The 19,197-nt window shown below is 44.4% G+C and overlaps 1 protein-coding gene across 1 annotated transcript in view; it reads right to left on the bottom strand.

Annotated features, from left to right (window-relative positions):
* Positions 1-1,497, bottom strand: part of LOC126108927 (speckle-type POZ protein-like) — a 345,144-nt gene extending 343,647 nt beyond the window's left edge. Inside the window, exon 1 of the mRNA XM_049914298.1 lies at positions 1,362-1,497. The gene's annotated coding sequence lies outside the window, so the exon portion shown is untranslated. The remainder of the gene's footprint in view (positions 1-1,361) is intronic.
* Between the last annotated feature and the right edge of the window lie 17,700 nt (positions 1,498-19,197).

A 19,197-nucleotide genomic window follows, 5' to 3' on the forward strand; every position in this document is an offset into this window, starting at 1 on the left:
AGTCTTTCTCTCGTACTGTTGAGTCTACACGTCGAGGAAGCAATCAGGATGAAACGGCATTAATGATAAGAACTGCTGATGAGATTGCTTTCCTCAATGACAGTGGGGAAGAATTACAGGGAATGGAATGAAGAAGCGAATGAATACGGAATATGGTTTGAGATGAAATTGAATAAAAACGAAAGTAATGGGAAGTAGCAGAAATGAGAACAGCGAGAAACCTAACATCAGGGTTGATGGTCACAAAGTAATTGAAGTTAAGGAGCTCTGCTAACTAGGCAGCAAAATAACAGATGGAGGAAGGAGAACATCAAAAGCGGAGTAGCACAGGTAAAAATGGCATTTCTGGTTGAGAGAAGTCTACTAGTATCAAAGATGGGCGTTAAAGTGAGGAAGAAATTTGCGAGAATGTACGTTTGAGCACAGCACTGTATAGGAGTGAACATGGGCTGTGGGGAAACTGGAGCAGGAGAGAATGGAAGTATCTGAGATGTTACACTGGGCGTCTCTGATTTCTTTACTTGACGTAACAGCTGACAAAAAAAGTTCAACGTGGAGCTTTAATAAACCAGTCGTGACAAGACAATTACGCCATCGTGAGCTGTCAGCGAATGGTATTCGGTGCACGGGTACTGTACAGCACTGATACATCCGAGGTGAGACGCTGACAAATATTTTAGTCTCAGAAATACTCACACACACACACACACACACACACGTATGTTACTGGTAGACATAGAACAACATCCTGCCCCGTGCTCACCTGGGTTCTGCTGGTGGCTCACCAAGCAGCCGACTGACTTCAATCAGATGCTCAGGGCAGCTACGCATTGCATCTGCCCAGCCCTGCGTCGCCATTACTTTGTATGTTTGAGACCTTATGAAGTGGATGGCGGCCGCAATTAGGCTGGGGCACGAGTGCCTCACCGCCAGCACAGCTGCAGCCGCCGCCGTCTCCACCTCCAGCTGCGCCGCCACCTGCTGTTCGCAGGCGGCCTTCAGGGCGGACAGGCCGTATCTGTCGGCAGCCGCCAGCAGCTCCGGGGCCGTGCCGGTCAGCTGGGGGGCCTGCAGGGTGTACACGTAAGAAAGGAGTTCCCTCAGCACCGGGCCCCCCACGTCCGCGATTCTGACCTCGCCGCAGCTGGCCTCCAGCGTGTCGTGCTGGAACATGCCTCGGAACACGGGGCTCCTGGCGGCCAGGACCGCGCGGTGCGCCGCCAGCCGCGTCTCTCCCGCCACCAGCGTGACGACCGCGCCCTCGCCCGCGTCCAGCAGGGCGCCCAGGTCCACGGCCGCCGTCCTCTGAACCTCAGCAGCTGCCGACATGGCGGAAGGTCCTGAAACACGGCGCCACCGACCCCGCCTTACACGGCGCCCTCCACACTCGTACGGCGCACGAGCCTACTCGCGCCACGCGTGACGAGCTGCACATCTCCGACAACACGGCTTTCCGGACTTACCGTCTCGCCGCAGCACCCTGATATTGGACGCGTCCTCAGGAGTGGTGCAGACCTCATTTGCCTAACTTCTTTCTGCAGAAATTGAGACAGTAACCGTCCCAATCTCTCCAGTTATTTACGAAAAGAGTTATATTTGACTCCAGAAATCTGTATTCTTCCGCAGCTAGCAGCTAGTTGCGCACGTCTCTTAGGAGCTCCCTCGCACAGTGCACTGAACTTCTGCTACTAAAGTCGGGGGTGACTTAACGGCGAACACTGCCACGGGGTAACTGTCGGACTCGGACTGCGAATCCTTCCCGACCTTTCGGACGCATTCCGACAAGACGACACCTAACCGAGAATTGGTCAGCTGTGCAGCGACTCACAGAGAATGTGTCTGTCAGTTAGCTGAGACATGAGCTATCGTTTTGTAACTGACGTCACATACTCACAATGTAAATGATGGTATTCGTAACAGCATCGTTTTCATTTATCTTATTTCTCAGTTACACTTTCTGATTCTAGGAGACCAAATATTTAATTACATTTCAAATTCGGTGTTTATAACCTCTACTTTAGATACTGACACAATTCACCTAAACCAGGGGACAAATAGCTGCCCATTATTTATTGCAGTTACCTTAACACCACGAGTTCTTCCTCTTCCCCCACTCAAATTCGATCGAGTCACAATGTCGACCCATACTCTCATACAGTAAACTAAGCAGCTCATGTCTCACTATTCCCCTTACTAACATCACAGATCAAATCTCGGTAACTTATACGTTGTCACTGATGTATTTAACACTGACTGTCTGCGACTTAAGAGCCTCACTGTCTTATATTGTTAGCCACACATCTTGTGGTTACGCTTTTCCCCTCATGCTATGTCAGTACTAGCGATCATTATTTCTCAACACCTCCTCCTCCTCCTCTTCTTCTTTTTCTTCTTCTTCTTCTTACAGTTACCTAATAGAGGAGAGACACTTGTGGATCCTGTCTATTGACTGTGTACACTTTGTTCTGTGTGTGTGTGTTCGCACTCTTGCTGCTTCTGTACCGTATTTTGTGCAGTGGAAATCGTGAACCGACCCAGCATTAGCGTAAACGAGTGTGGGAAACCGCCTGAAAACCTCACTCAGGCGGGCGGCTGCACCACCCACGGTCGGTAATCCGTTGTGCGGAATTTCCACTTCACCTCCCTGCCGCCAAGCGAGCGCGCTATACGTCACACTTACAGGGGTGGGCGATCTTACTTCCTCCACATATGTTCTCATAATCTTTCACAGCCTGTACGGTGTCCTCTGCAGACTCTCTCCCACTTGACAAGTCACACTCCCTACATCACTCACTGCTGTCTGTTCTGAGCATTCACCAGTGACTGGTGTGAAGTAGCGCGTATTCGCTTATTCGAAACGGTTATCACAGAGTTCAAGACGAATATAGGTCACTGCACAGTGTCAAAATGTGCCATACTGGTAGAATGACCAGTGCATTACAAGTGTACTTGCTCAAGAGCCATAAACATACTTCCTGTTTTAGATTCGTGTCTATTTTTGTTATGACTTTACACACACACACACACACACACACACACTGTGAGTACCTTTTTCTTCCTTTTCCACAGTAATGCCCAAATCTCGGCACTCAACACAGACTGCCATAATTAGCTCGAGAATATAATTTCATACCTCTATGACATAACGAAGTGAAAAACAATAATGAAGCTGTAGCAATGTAATACAGCCTCGGAACTACCACATGTTCCTGCCCCGTTCATTTGCCACGAAATGAGTGAAGCTACCAGTCCAGAAAACTCGCTACCGGGGTTGCCTGACACACACGCTTCAGGAGTCCCTTCGAAACTGCTTTCATCTGCTAAAAATTTTATCATTCCAAGTCCAAAGATTATTCATTTGTGTCGTGGTAAAAATTGGTAAACCAACAAACTTCTTTTACTCGTAACGTGACATCATTTATATTTAAATCCAGACTGGTGGCACCTTTAACTGAGGGTGATTTTCTCCCTCCTTATCGCAAAAGTTCCTTTGATCTGTGAAGCCTGATCAGAAGCAATATACATGTAAAGCAGAAATCAGTTCCATCACGAGATGTCTCAGAGTATACATGACTGAACTGTAAAGGAAGACGCATCTCCCATTGCACGAAACCTTCACGTTTAATCGACTACTCTACAGAGTTCCAGATATTTTCGTCACAAAAACTTCTCTACATCCACCTCTACATGGATACACTGGAAATCACATTCAAGTGCCTGGCAGAGGGTTCATCGAACCACCTTCACAATTCTCTATTTTCCAATCTTGTATAACGTACGAGCTCTGATTTCTCTTATTTTTTCGTGGTAATCGTTTCTTCCTATGTAGGTCGGTGTCAACACTATATTTTCGCATTCGCAGGAGAAAGCTGGTGATTGGAATTTCGTGAGAAGATTCCTTCGCAACAACAAACGCCTTTGTTTCAATGCTGTCCAGCCCAAATCCTGTATCATTTCTGTGACACTCTCTCCCGTATTTTGCGACAATACAAAACGTGCTGCCCTTCTTTGAACATGTTCGATATACTCCGACAGTCCTATCTGGTAAGGACCCCACACCGCGCAGCAGTATTCTAAAAGAGGACGGACAAGTGCAGTGTAGTCAGTCTCCTTGGCAGATCTGTTACATTTTCTGAGTGTCCTGCCAATAAAACACAGTTTTTGGTTAGCGTTCCCCACAACATTTTCTGTGTGTTCCTTCCAATTTAAGTTGTTTGTAATTGTAATTCCTAGGTATTTAGTTGAATTTACGACCTTGGATTTGACTGATTTATTGTGTAACCGAAGTTTAAGGAATTCTTTTTAGCACTCACGAGGATCACCTCACACTTTTCACACAATGGAATACACTGCTACCCCGTGAATATCAGCTGATGTAACGAGGCACTACATGCTTAAAGGGGGCAACATGAGGAGATAGGCAGGTGTCGCACTTTCTGTCTTCCTGCTACACACTCATGGTTTATGTTTCCATCTAGGATTATAGCTACGCCAACACACAGTGCTTCAACATCTGAAGCCCTGGTAGGCAAAAACTGAGAAACTGAGAAACTGAGTTTTGTTACCAGTTAGCTGCAACTTTCTTCACAGTTGTGTCGTGTGAGTTGTCCTACGAAGCGGTTTCAACTGTCTACACAAAACACAGTAAAAACCATCACAGCAGTAGTCTGATCTCTGTGTAACATTGAGAGGCTTTTTGGCAACTTGGTCTGAGCTTACCTCCCTGGAGACAAAGGTTGTGAATTGATCTGCAACTGAAGGGAACAACGTGTTTGCATTGAAAAGTATACGAATCACATTTTATTTGGAGGAACTGATCACCTCGATAACTCTACACTGCACAATGTCGTCTCGACATTTGCGACAGTTTATTACAGCGGCGTCTTTCAGATCCGGCAAAACCATTCTTTTCCCGGTTAGAACACGAAAGACGTGTAACGCTACGGGTGCAGAACACGAAGGCCCAGGGCCTCGGGGAGACACGGCCACGACGACTGTGACGGTGGCGGCCGCGTGGCCCGTACTACGGCCCCGCCCTGTGTCCCTTTGCAAATTACAGAGCTGCCGCGCACAGACTCGGCAGGACCTAAAGTGCGGGGAGGGGCTACCGGCTGTCCGAGCAGTGCGGCGCCTGCTGGCAGCGTGGAGCAACTGTGCCAGCCTCTACTCACCTCAGACTCGGGGAGAAGTGACGTCACAAAGTCAGCGCAGCACGCAGAACGCTCCGTCGGTCGCCGGTGCAGCGGTGTCGGCGCGGACAGCCCGCTCCCCGCTTATATGGCTGGCGGCGGGGGCAGAGTCCGCGTGACGTCACTCTGTCCACCTGTTGCCGCGTGCGCGACAGTCAGGTGGCGGCCCCTATCAGGTTATCTCCGATCTAGAGTGCGCCGACCGACCGGGGTTACGTAACCTGTCTGTCGTTGCCAGCTGACACGTCTCACATTCAGAAATTTAAAAATTTCGACACTAGTTCTGTGTCTCACCGAAATTTGGTACTTCTCGAGTGATAAGTTTGTACACAATCTGTATTCGAATGGGCACAAACAGTTTGTTTTCCACTGTCTGCGGAACAGGTGGAGTTGTACTGCCGATGGTCGTAAGTCAGTTCTCTTTCATTCGAGCGAATAGTCTGACGTGAAACAGACAAAGCAGGGCACATTCTCCACAAATAGTATGTATAATTTTTTTTTGGACCTTCAGAATATTGGCCACTGCAATCGATAGTTCAGAAACTGCTCTGTCACAGCCCGGCACCGAACCGGAGTGAGCTCGGTCGGCCACCGCGTGCAGACCCCACCGGTGGCAGCGGCCGGCGAGCAGTGTCTGCGACAGGCTGTCGGCGGCCCGTCGCCGGAAGTGTCCGGCGGCTGAGAGACTCGGAGAGTGCGCCAGCCGGGGGAGTAGCCCAGTGCCTTCCGTACTGAGGCAGGCCGGGTGTCGCGTTATCTTGTTGGAGAACTACTCTCGTGGACACCTCGAGGATAGGGTACTACACCGGCCTTAAAACATCAGAAACGTAACACTCGTTCTCGAAATTACCTTATTGACGTTTATTCTGTGCCGTGGTCACAAAACTGAAATTTAAACTTGCAGCAGTTGTAAATTTATTGCTGCATCACTACATCTGGTGAATGATTTTCGAAGAAAGGAAATCTGTTGTCGATTGTGGGCTAAGAAAGACAGTTTGCTCCTCGAAATTACCACCAACCAGTAGAAAAGAGAATGTCAAATACGAGTCCACTCGCTCCCTGTAACGGTAATTTTACAGAAATTCGTGATGTTTTATAGCAATTCGTGATATTAATGGCTCGAGATGTTTACCCCAAACATAACTGCCGACTTCCTTCTCTTATTTGTAGTTGCTATTATTGTGTTGATAAGAGTCACTCTGACGGGACCTACCGTATTTTCTTAGCAGTTTCGCTAACGGGAATCACTGTTTGAAAAACTTAACTCTCCCCAGAGCACACAGCGCGGTACACCTGTCAGCCGACTTCACAATTGTTAAATTGCGATAAGGGTCACTTGGTAACCAGCTTATCTCTCCGAGCGCTTACTCCAAAGTGCGATAACGTCAACACAGCCGACGTCTGCAGATAAATCGAGCTTAACTTGAAAGGAGAGTCTGAAAGTGTCTGACACGCTATCTCACCCTTAAGTAAAAGAATGTACATTTCTTCTTTCATTAACTTTGATGTTACAAAATTTCTTTTGCTGTCCTCTCTGTATCTACACAGCTACAGAAGATCAGGGACACCTTCCGTTTTCTGGAATGAGAAACACCGTTTGTGTGTGTGTGTGTGTGTGTGTATACAGGGTGTATTAAAAAAGGATGGAGCAAACCTACCGAGCTGAAAGTACACGATAATAGAAGCACAAGTGTCAAGTAAACATGGGTTCTAAAACGCATACCTTAAGAGCTATGAAGTATTATTGGTTTTGAATATTGTGAAATAAATCTCTTCTACTGCAAGCTCTTTGCTTCCCATATTTTGGCAAGTAATATGTTGTGTTTGCCTATTGACAATATTCCTTGAAAATCTGTTTGATACGCTACTTGGGTAGCGTCGTCAATTTATGGTGTCATACCCTGTCAGTATCTTCTCTTGATATCTTCACCGGAATCTTCAGATACGTCAGCTAGGCAACCACAGCTCAGAAGTGGTGTGCTGTTTTCCTCAGAACTGATGTTGTACTCTAAAGTGATTATCTATTGCCATCCTCTTTGGGATCTTCTGTTGAACACTGGCCGGTAATAACGTTTCTTCAGGGGTAGCAGTTCAGAAGCTGTTAAGGTATGCATTTTAGAGCACATCTTTACTGGACGTGTTTTTCTTGTTTTGGTCCATACTACCATTACCACTACATATACCGACACCTATCATCAAAATAAATCAATATACAACAGAGGCTTCACTTACGCTTGTCGTCATTTTCTCATCAATTGATAGGTTCGCGTATTTTACAAAGTTGTTTTTGTTGTGGTTTTCAGTCCTGCGACTGGTTTAATGCAGCTCTCCATGCTACTCTATCCTGTGCAAGCTTCTTCATCTCCCAGTACTTACTGCAACCTACATCCTTCTGAATCTGCTTAGTGTATTCATCTCCAGGTCTCCCTCTACGATTTTTACCCTCCACGCTGCCCTCCAATGCTAAATTTGAGATCCCTTGATGCCTCAGAACATGTCCTACCAACCGGTCCCTTCTTCTAGTCAAGTTGTGCCACAAACTCCTCTTCTCCCCAATTCTGTTCAATACCACCTCCTCATTAGTTATGTGACCTACCCATCTAATCTTCAGCATTCTTCTGTAGCACCGCATTTCGAAAGCTTCTATTCTCTTCTTATCCAAACTATTTATCGTCAACGTTTCACTTCCATACATGGCTACGCTCCATACAAATACTATCAGAAACGACTCCCTGACAGTTAAATCTATACTCAATGCTAACAACTTTCTCCTCTTCAGAAACGCTTTCCTTGCCATTGCCAGTCTACATTTTATATCCTCTCTACTTCGACCATCATCAGTTATTTTGCTCCCCAAATAGCAAAACTCCTTTACTACTTTAAGTGTCTCATTTCCTAATCTAATTCCCTCAGCATCACTCGACTTAATTCGACTACATTCCATTATCCTCGTTTTGCTTTTGTTGATGTTCCTGTTATATCCTCCTTTCAAGACACTGTCCATTCCGTTCAACTGCTCTTCCAAGTCCTTTGCTGTCTCTAACAGAATTGCAATGTCATCGGCGAACCTCAAAGTTTTTACTTCTTCGCCATGGATTTTAATACCTAGTCTCAATTTTCCATTTGTTTCCTTTACTGCTTGCTCAATATACAGATTGAATAACATCGAGGAGAGGCTACAACCCTGTCTCACTCCCTTCCCAACCACTGCTTCCCTTTCGTGCCCCTCAACTCCTATAACTGCCATCTGGTTTCTGTACAAATTGTAAATAGCCTTTCGCTCCCTGTATTTTGCCCCTGACACCTTTAGAATTTGAAAGAGAGTATTCCAGTCAACATTGTCAAAAGCTTTCTCTAAGTCTACAAATGCTAGAAACGTAGGTTTTCATTTCCTTAATCTTTTTTTTAAGATAAGTCGTAAGGTCAGTATTGCCTCATGTGTTCCAACATTTCTACGGAATCAAAACTGATCTTCCCCGAGGTCGGCTTCTACCAGTTTTTCCATTCGTCTGTAAAGAATTCGTGATAGTATTTTGCAGCTGTGACTTATTAAACTGATAGTTCGGTAATTTTCACATCTGTCAACACATGCTTTGTTTGAGACTGGAATTATTATATTTTTCTTGAAGTCTGAGGGAATTTCGCCTGTCTCATACATCTTGCTCACCAGATGGTAGAGTTTTGTCAGGACTGGCTCTCCCAAGGCCGTCAGTAGTTCTAATGGAATGTTGTCTTCTCCTGGGGCCTTGTTTCGACTCAGGTCTTTCAGTGCTCTGTCAAACTCTTCACGCAGTATCATATCTCCCATTTCATCTTCATCTACATCCTCTTCCATTTCCATAACAGTCCCCAAGTACCTCGCCCTTGTATACGCCCTCTACATACTCTCTCCACCTTTCTGCTTTCCCTTCTTTGCTTAGAACTGGGTTTCCATCTGAGCTCTTGATATTCATACAAGTGGCTCTCTTTCCTCGAAAGGTTTCTTTAATTTTCCTGTAGGCAGTATCTATCTTACCACTAGTGAGATAAGCCTCTACAGCCCTACATTTGTTCTCTAGCCATCCCTGCTTAGCCATTTTGCACTTCCTGTCCATCTCATTTTTGAGACGTTTGTATTCCTTTTTGTCTGTTTCATTTACTGCATTTTTATATTTTCTCCTTTCATCAATTAAATTCAGTATCTCTTCTGTTACCCAAGGATTTCTACTAGCCCTCGTCTTTTTACCTACTTGAGTCTCTGCTGCCTTCACTACTTCATCCCTCAGAGCTACCTATTCTTCTTCTATTGTATTTCTTTCCCCCATTCCTGTCAATTGTTCCCATATGCTCTCCCTGAAAGTCTGTACAACCTCTGGTTTAGTCAGTTTATCCAGGTCCCATCTCCTTAAATTCCCACCTTTTTGCAGTTTCTTCAGTTTTAATCTACAGGTCATAACCAATAGATTGTGGTCAGAGTCCACATCTGCCCCTGGAAATGTCTTACAATTTAAAACCTGGTTCCTAAATCTCTCTGTCTTACCATTATATAATCTATCGGATCCTGTCAGTATCTCCAGGATTCTTTATGTATACAAACTTCTTTCATGATTCTTGAACCAAGTGTTAGCTATGATTAAGTTATGCTCTGTGCAAAATTCTACCAGATGGCTTCCTTTTTCATTTCTAACCCCTAATCCATATTCACCAACTATGTTTCCTTCTCTTCCTTTTCCTACTCTTGAATTCCAGTCACCCATGACAATTAAATTTTCGCTGGTCGTTGTGGCCGAGCGGATCTATTCGCTTCAGTCCGGAACCACGCTGCTGCTATGGTCGCAGGTTCGAATCGTGTCTCAGGCATGGATGTGTGTGATGCCCTTAGGTTAGTTAGGTTTAAGTAGTTCTAAGTCTAGGGGACTGATGACCTTAGATGTTAAGTCCCATAGTGCTCAGAGCCATTTTTTTTATTAAATTTTCGCCTCCCTTCACTTCCTGAATAATATCTTTTATCTCATCATCCATTTCATCAATTTCTTCATCATCTGCAGAGCCAGTAGGCATATAAACTTGTACTACTGTAGTGGGCATTTTACAGTATAGAACTACTACTCCGAAGACAACGAAAGTTCAACCAAAGGCAGCTACGTCACTTTACAACCCAAACAAAATTTATTCTGAAATTAACTTCAGATACTACATTGAACCTCTGTTCAACTTTCTAGAACAGCTCAGTCCTTGTTTCATAAACCATTTGGAAGCATCTAACTTTAAAACTTCCCATTTCAATTAACATAAGAACAATCTCCGACCGAGAATTATTCGCTTTTATACAAAGAATTTTATGTGGTTGTTGACTCACCTTAAGTGAAAACAGACTTCTCTTTTTCAGAATTAAACGAAAAGATGAGCCTTACGTAAGTGATGACAAATTTCAAACTTTCCAATCAGGATAGAATCCAATACTATCTTGCTAATTTTCCTTTCTTTGCGAATCGGTGGAAATACGTAAGTCACATCATAAATTCTCCTACTGCAAGATATAATGTTAATTAAGCGTCAAACGTTGAACTAGTGTCCTAACCAATAACAAACGACGAACTCTGTGTCTACTTCAGACCTACTTCGGACATACTACTAAAATTCTTATTCTTTTACATCATTGTTGTTTTAAATGATTAACACTTTTTTGGCCTTCTGTATTGTTTTTTCTTTAGACGCCAGTTCGCTGTTGTACCGTGATCGGCAGGCACGCCCACCACTTTATCGTGCTATTTATAACATATTATAGAATTCCTTTTAACAAATAAAATTTATATATTTATTATGCTACTACTTTGCGTATTTTGAGGCTATGTACATCTTGTGCTGATAAAATATGATCGAATTTTTACTCAGGGGCAGCACACTTTGAGCACCTGTTCACCTTCGGTACTTTGGAACACAACTCTTCCACTGAACAAGTGCTCATAACTTTTGAGGTATGCGTCTCGGGGCCCATGTCTACTCGACATTTGTGCTTCTACTGTCGTGTACGTTCAGCCGTGTAACTCTGCGCCGTCCTTTTTGATACGCGCCGTACACTCGCGTACAAAACAGCCCGTGTGACCACGAGAGGCATTCGGACGACCACCTGTTGGAGGGGTGAGGGAGGAACACTTCCAGTGTCCGTACAACAGCACCGAAAGCACAGCGAGGGAAACCAAAACACTGCGTAAGCTCTGCGTGAGAAGGGTCGTCGATTTTGTAACAACGCAGAGTGGAAAACGACGCGTAAAGCTACACGATCGTAGGTTCATCGTCAGACTTCACTCTGTGCCATACAGTAGACTTTTTGCATCGAAATGCAAGCTTACGTTACAACACGTTTACCAAAAGGCAGGTCACGAACTCACGTGTAAATAACGTCTGAAAATGTAATTAGTGCGGTGACCGATACTGGACTGCCTGCGTGCAGAAGGGATTCCGAATGTCGAACAAGTGGCATATTGTGGTTTCAGCACTTCACTGAAATCCCAACTCCAGCACACCAAAGTTTCAATGGCTGTGCAACACTTTCTTTTGAGCAGAAAAAGTTCGCTGTAATTATTTTAAGCAGAGCGGAGTGTAGCGACAAGCACGGCGATGACACAGGCGTGCTTTTGGTGCTAGTATGTCGATATTTTGTTTCTTCGCGTTCCCAAAGTTCTTCTGTTAGACCTCCGAAAGGTGATCATTCGAATGTGTCTCGTGCCAAGACGTGCTTCGTAGCGTAGTTTCTGGGATGAGCGACTTATATTCTAAGCTCATTTTCGTCGAGTTCGAAGCGTTCGAGTTCTCGCACTTACCTTTAAAGACCGCGGGACACTTTCTGAAACATCCTGTAGAATCCCCGAGACAGAGGTGGGTGTTCGGCGGAGGGAGGTGTGGGGCCTGTAGCGATGTTGTCCGCATACCGTCTTATTCTGGTCGTGTGGCATTCGAGTTACGATGTCTGCCTGCATACCTCGGTCTGCGCCCTGTACTGGCATTTAAGTACTGGCGCCGTAAGGGGGCGAGAATAATGTCGACTACTTCGAGGTGTGTGGCTGGCGGATACTTTTACCAGCAGCACCTAACGCGTCTAACTTGGCACCTCCACAGTCTTTGGCTTCGATTACCACTGTAAGTCTAAATAGATTGACATACCAACACTCGTTTGAACAGACTGATATTTACCTCTTGTTTCCTGAAGAAGAAGATGCAGGGCCCATCTCTGTGGTAAAGAATGCAGTATAAAACGGCCATAAACAGCGTCGGCGTGTTATCCAGCGACTGCAAGCCACCGTGTATACAGCCATCACTTTCAGGATGAGCGGTTCAGAGATGAGAGAGTCTGCCTCCCTGTCCAGAAGATGTATTCTGGAGCTTTTAGACAAACACACACACACACACACACATTGTCTGACAACAAGCGGTACATCCATCCAGACTCGTGGATTTATAAGCATTCCTGTGTGTACGAGTTACAGTGAACTTCTTTTCAATGTTCACATAATTTCCAATGGTTGTCACGTTTCCTTCTTCACTGCAATTTCCATACAGAGGTCACACAGGTCAGAAATGATTTTAAGCTGGCATCAGTTTGATTCTTTACAGTAGTCTCATCAGTCCTAATTGCTCAATTCTTTCCTATTTTCCCACCGAAATTCGAAATTAATGGGTCAGACTTGTGGTCAATGGACACTGTACCAGGCTTTTCAGTAATGACTAAACATTTGGTCGAAGTTTTGATATTAATATATTTATCGCCTGGTTCCATCCTTCAGAGGCGTTGTTAGTGTGATGGGGCCTTCCACCATAACTCCACATACATCTTGGCACATCCTCGTTATCCACCAGCTGGTCCAAAAATAGTCGAATAAGTTATGAAACTCTGAATAGACAGCCAACCATCATGCAGTATTTATAAGGTAACATAGGCTAGAGTTCCACACTCTATTACATAACTGTGTATTTCTTCGTTTTGCTTAAGACAGGTAAGAAAATCTGTGAAACTGAACTTGTTTCCACAAACGTTGATTAAAACGAAAATTGCAAACTGTAATCTATGGCTCAGGGAAGAAATTTCCGGCTGATTCGACAATAGCGACTTCCAAAGCCATCATGAGAGAACCAGGGTTCCATCCAAGCACGTTACATTAGATAAACAAAAAACCATATGTTTCACGCTTTATATTGCGTAGAGAAACATACACCAATGAAATTGTGCTTGTTTCCTCCCAAGAACTCGTAAGACTGGTATGTATTATAAACAAATGTCCAAACTACTTGTTCGAATTTTTCAATGTTCCATCCATAAAGAATGATTCACAGCTTGATGAACACGATTTTTCTTTTCCGCCAACAGACGCCAGTGCTGTCAGTCAGTCCCCCGAGATCATCTGTAGATAAAAGTTTACTGCCATCTTTCGGCAGTAAATTTTTTCTTGTAAGAATATTCCTCCAGAATCGGTCGGATGCAGTTTTTCCTAATGCAGTGCAGTTACTGTTTTGCACTTGTACGTGACGGTAACGTAGTTAGAAAAGTCTTAGCCTCGATTGAAGCACTACTTCTTCAACACAAACTGACGAAATTGTAGTATCTGTTTCTTTTTCACGTTTTTTTTCCTTGAAAATGTTTTCACACATCATTTGCTGCTTCATCTGGAATACAAGCGTGGGCACCATCTCCCAAAACTGCATTATTTTTAATGGTTGGTCGTCAGTTGATTCTTTATAATATTTACACAATGGCAGTGAGTTACATCCCTTTTTGATGATATAGTCCACCATATACTGATGCCCATTCTTAATCATCCTTGGAATACGAAACACTACTTGCCAGTCAGATATCGACTGCAGTACTGAATTCTGGGACAGAAGCCACACATCACTGCCGCCTGTCAACAGTCTGGACTGTGGACAGGGTTCTCAGTGCAGCGGGTGACCCTCCCCCACAGTGCGTCACATGCAGCGGGGTTAGGCTACACCTGAGCACCCCGTTCGAAAGTCAAGTTCTGTACGGATGTCGACACATTCCGTCTCCAAATACGTGACACAACCTCCTGGAGCGCGCAGTGGCGGCTGAACCTGCTGCCAGCTCTGACCCCTCAGCTACGCAGTCGCTCAGGCTGTTCGGAGTGACCTTCGCCCGTCTCGAAACGTGCGCGCCGGCACGTCGCCGGTCTGGTGTTCACGAGTGTGGGGAATTCCGATAAGGCGGTCTCGCCTTTCTGCTTATCACGTGTTGTCAGCTCACTGACATTTCCAGATAAATGTATTTTAAAAATGGCTCTGAGCACTATGGGACTCAACTGCTGTGGTTATAAGTCCCCTAGAACTTAGAACTACTTAAACCTAACTAACCTAAGGACAGCACACAACACCCAGCCATCACGAGGCAGAGAAAATCCCTGACCCCGCCGGGAATCGAACCCGGGAACCTGGGCGTGGGAAGCGAGAACGCTACCGCACGACCACGAGATGCGGGCAAAATGTATTTTAACCCGGCAGCAGTGTCTGATATCAATCCAAGACAATAGGTCAACCTTTTCCCTAAGCAATTTATAATTTTTACACTGCCAAGTCCTGTGCTGTACAAGTTTACAGATGTGTTAGTGCAGCAGTGAGAAAGATCGCAGCTGACAAACGGCCAAAGTTCGCTTCAGTCTAGCGCACCGTACCTTCTGAGGAGGCTGTAACCTCCCCCTTACTAAACGACCTATCCTGCTTGCGATATAAGAAATCACCGTGGATCGCGTGTATGCCTAATGGATTTTTACTAACTGGATAAGGCTATCTTTCCCGAAGGAGTAATACCGGCAAGTAGGAGGAAAGTGTACAACTGACTCTTCTGATGGAGAAGTCTACTACAAATAAAACGTAGTTAAACCGCACAGGGCTATAATTTGGAAAAATGGAAGTTATTTTGTGCTTTCACTCAGGAACGACACTGGTCAGAAACGTGGTACCACTGATCATGAATCCAAAAGTTACAATAATGAACGAAAAGGAAATAATTAACGGTCGCCAGCACACTAAGGCAATTTACTTCCAAAATCCTCTACAAGGTGATGGGAGAGGAAAACATGTATTATTTATTTAACACTGACATGGTAACTGTAGGTTGTCACGTTTTTTGACACTAATTTTAAGTGAGTATGTAATGATAAAGAAAACTGAGAAGTCACTCTTACATTGTTTTTGGCATTAAAGTTTGAGTAAGGCAATCGAGTAATGATTTAAAAATATACAATTAAACTGTATGTTAGTACTGAACTTCGTTATGTGAACAATGACCTTCAGTGACGTCAAAATAACGTCATCAAAGAAATTTAGAGAAAAGGCAAGCACTTTTTACTTTGAAGTTAGTTATTTTGCAAACTGGATTTCATATTATTGTCTGAACAATTGTGCCTTTTTCTTAATGAATTGAACAGAATTAAATACTAAAATACGTACCACACTAAACAGCCACGTGCTCCAAGCTATACGTAAAATAAATAAAACTTCTGCACTCTTAATCTGTGCATTTTCTTTAGATCTGGATTTTTTCCAGTCATAGATTCTCAAACATGAAAATTGAAATTGCTTTACTTTACTCAATACTGTTGTACTGTTGTACAAGCTCTCCTGCAGACCTTGCAGAACTAGCACTCCTGAAAGAAAGGATATTGCTTCTGTAAAGTTTGGAAGGTGGGGAACGAGTTACTGGCAGAAGTAAAGCTGTCTGGACGGGGCGTGAGTCGTGCTAGGGTAGCTCAGGTGGTAGAGCACTTGCCCATGAAAAGGAAAGGTTCCGAGTTCGAGTCTCGGTCGGGCACACAGTTTTAATCTGCCGGGAAGTTTCAAATCTGTTATAAACCGCTCTCGCTGTTGCCTTTCTTATCGGATAAAACTTGACACACTTAAAAAATGTTTCTAGCACCACTAATATGTACGCGAAATTCACTGAAGTGTTGAGCAGTAGACCGTAAAGGTCTGTACAAACCTAAGTCAGCACATCGTTACGTCTTATGCTCTGCCTAGGGCCACGGTTCGTGCAGTTCCTTACCTTCACCCTCTGGCACTTGTCACATGTCCTTATTCTTTGAGCAACTCTTTTCTGCATATTACTAATATTTACAACTTCCGCCAGCTTCTCAGCGCACTTCTATAGGCCGCAGTGACCATACGCTAAGTGATAGTAGTTTATTGACTGTAAATGGTAGTAGTCAATCATCTCCGTGACGTACTTGCCTGGCCAACACACTCGCCATTTATAGCTTTCTTCACCTTTACTTATGTACAAGATATGGTTATGTATTTTGTAATACTTTCTCAGTTTCTCCCCTTCTCTACTCTTTTCGTCATACTTCTTGATGACGACGCATGTTTTTACAGATGGTCTCTACTCTTTTACGACTTTCTACATCTTGAAAGCAGTACAATTTCAGTGCGGCTTCAGACTCGTCCCCCACAAGCCGATGGCCGGTTTCAGGCAGACGTGGCAGTTGGTGTCCGCCACACGGTTGTCCGATCCTCTCACGTGACAAACGTCACAGTAAAACTGCTGCAAGGAAAGAGACCACCGTGTCAGTCTTTCACGCGGGAAACGACGATCCTTTGGATAAGTGAGCGCCTTGTGGCCAGTGTGAATTATCACCTTTCGGTCCCACAAATAACCTTTAAATTTTCTGAAACCCCATACGGTAGCGAGACATTCTTTGTCAGAAATCGTATACTTTCGCTCACATTTCGTCAACGTTCGGCTTGCGAACGCGACTGTTCTGTGTTCTTTATTTCCTCCTTCTCCTACATCTTGAAACAATTCCACTCCTAAGCCATAATTAGACGATTCCGTTTCCATATGAAATGGCAACCTAAGATCAGCATGGTACAATATGTTATTCTGCAGTAATTCATTTTTCAGTCTTTCAGATACGGCCTGACACTCGGCAGTCCACACAAAGGGCGTATCTTTTCGCAACAAGCTGTTCAGGTTTGGATCGTTTAACGCATGCCGCTGCGCCAACTTGCGATAGAATCCTGAGAGCCCTAGGAAGCTCTTTAACTGCTTCCTACTATTCGGCGGAAGACAGTTACTTATTGCCTCCACTTTCTGAGGCTCTTTAGTGATACCCTCTGTTGTCACAACGTGACGAAGAAAATTCAGTTCTTTCTTCACAAACTCACACTTCCTCAGTTTCAGCGTCATTCCGACTTTGCATAACGCACTGAAAACTACATCCAACAGTTCGCAATGTCGTCGCCACGACGAATTCACCTTATCCAGGGCCCTGACAAAGACAGAAACAGATGTATTCAGGCCGAACGCCACTACCCTGTACTGGTAACATCGGCCTGCATATAAAAACGTCGTATATTTCCACACTCTTCTTCTAAGGCTATTGGCCAGTACCCAGCTGTGAGGTCAAGGCTAGTCGTAGACTGTACACAGTGAAATCTTTCCACTATCTCTCCCATACTCTCTGGTCTATCCGTCTCACGTTGAACGACCTTGCTCAACTTGCGTGTGTCTATCGCAATCCTGACACTACCATCTCTCTTTCCTACTATTATTAAGGGATTGTTATAGGTGCTGGTACTCCTCTTTATAACATTCCATTCTAACATGCGATCTATCTTCTGTTTGACAGCCTCCTTCCTGGATAGCGGTACTGCACTTGGTCTTACAAAGAATGCTTTATGGGGTATTACATTTACCTTGCTATGATAGCCAGTAACAAGCCCCAGTTTATTTGAAAACACGTTCTTGTTTCTCATTATTACGTCATACAGGTCTCGTTTTTGTTCAGGCAGGGCGTTTGGCAATGTGCCTACAATGTTCTCTATTTCGCCTTCCAAACAATTGTCGAGGTTCATATTGCGGATACCCTAGTATTCCATTCTCCTGCCTAAACCAATCTCATTAGGACAAGTAACAAGATGAATAGGTTTGTATTCACTACTCACATCGTCACTCGTTTCATCAGAACTCACCTTTACTTCGGTCTTGTCTTTGGAAATGCAATTCACGGTCTTATTATTGCAGTTAATAATTGTGCAATCTTTTAACAACCAATCTAAACCCACAATAACACTGGTGGCACAACGACGAATTACTGTTCGAATGATCCTCCTTGAATCTCAAAACATCCAAATATTTGGTTTGTTATCGCTTTGCTATTGCTTCCAGTAGCACCGATTATTTTGACTCCCATTACTGGCGTTACTACTAGTTCTGGTTTATCTTTCAGTAACTGAAAACTTTTTCCCGACATAGCACTTAGGTCTGCACCTGTATCAATTAAAATTTGCGTTTGTAGGCCATACATATTAACGGCCACTACAATCTGTCTACACCTTTCATTGTCAATGGTTTGTTCTTCGCACAAGAAATCCTCGTCTATCTGCAGGTCGTCCCAGAAAACTCTGTCCGGTTCCAATGCCGACAGCGGTTTATCCGACGGTTTTCTAATTCTTTGTGATTGAACGTTTTTGATCTCTATTTCTCTGTCCTGTGGTAGTTGAACTTGTTTTGATCTCAACACCGTAATATCACTATCAATTTCATCGTTTAATGAACTTTGTTTAACCAATAGTTCGCTAATTGTCACTTCAGGTAGGTATTCTTCGCAAAGACGGCTGTCGTCTTCCGAGACTTTTGGAGGAAAGTGCTCTGTTTTGTGTTCTGTGTCACCTGCCGAGCTCACGCAACCGTCGTCCGTCTCCACTGCTTGTGTAACGCCAGGTTTGGCCTCGTAGATACCGCAGTCTACGTGGCTTTCAATTGGTTGTACCTGGTCATTGTCGCCAAATTCATCTTGCCCCTCCTCGTAACATCCGCCTCTGTTTCCAACAGGACTAGCGTCGCTGGGGTTGGCTACTTCAGAAACTACACTTGGACAAGCCTGCCGTTCAGCTACAGTGCTTTCCGTTTCAGAAACGTTAATTTCTTGAGGGCTGAGAAGCGTCAGTTTCTGTCCGCCCTCCCCATTAGCACACCTCCCATACAATCCTCTCTAACTTTTCAGTTCGGTGTACATCCGAC

The sequence above is a fragment of the Schistocerca cancellata genome, chromosome 11 (genome assembly GCF_023864275.1).
Source record: "Schistocerca cancellata isolate TAMUIC-IGC-003103 chromosome 11, iqSchCanc2.1, whole genome shotgun sequence".
Lineage (NCBI taxonomy): Eukaryota > Metazoa > Arthropoda > Insecta > Orthoptera > Acrididae > Schistocerca > Schistocerca cancellata.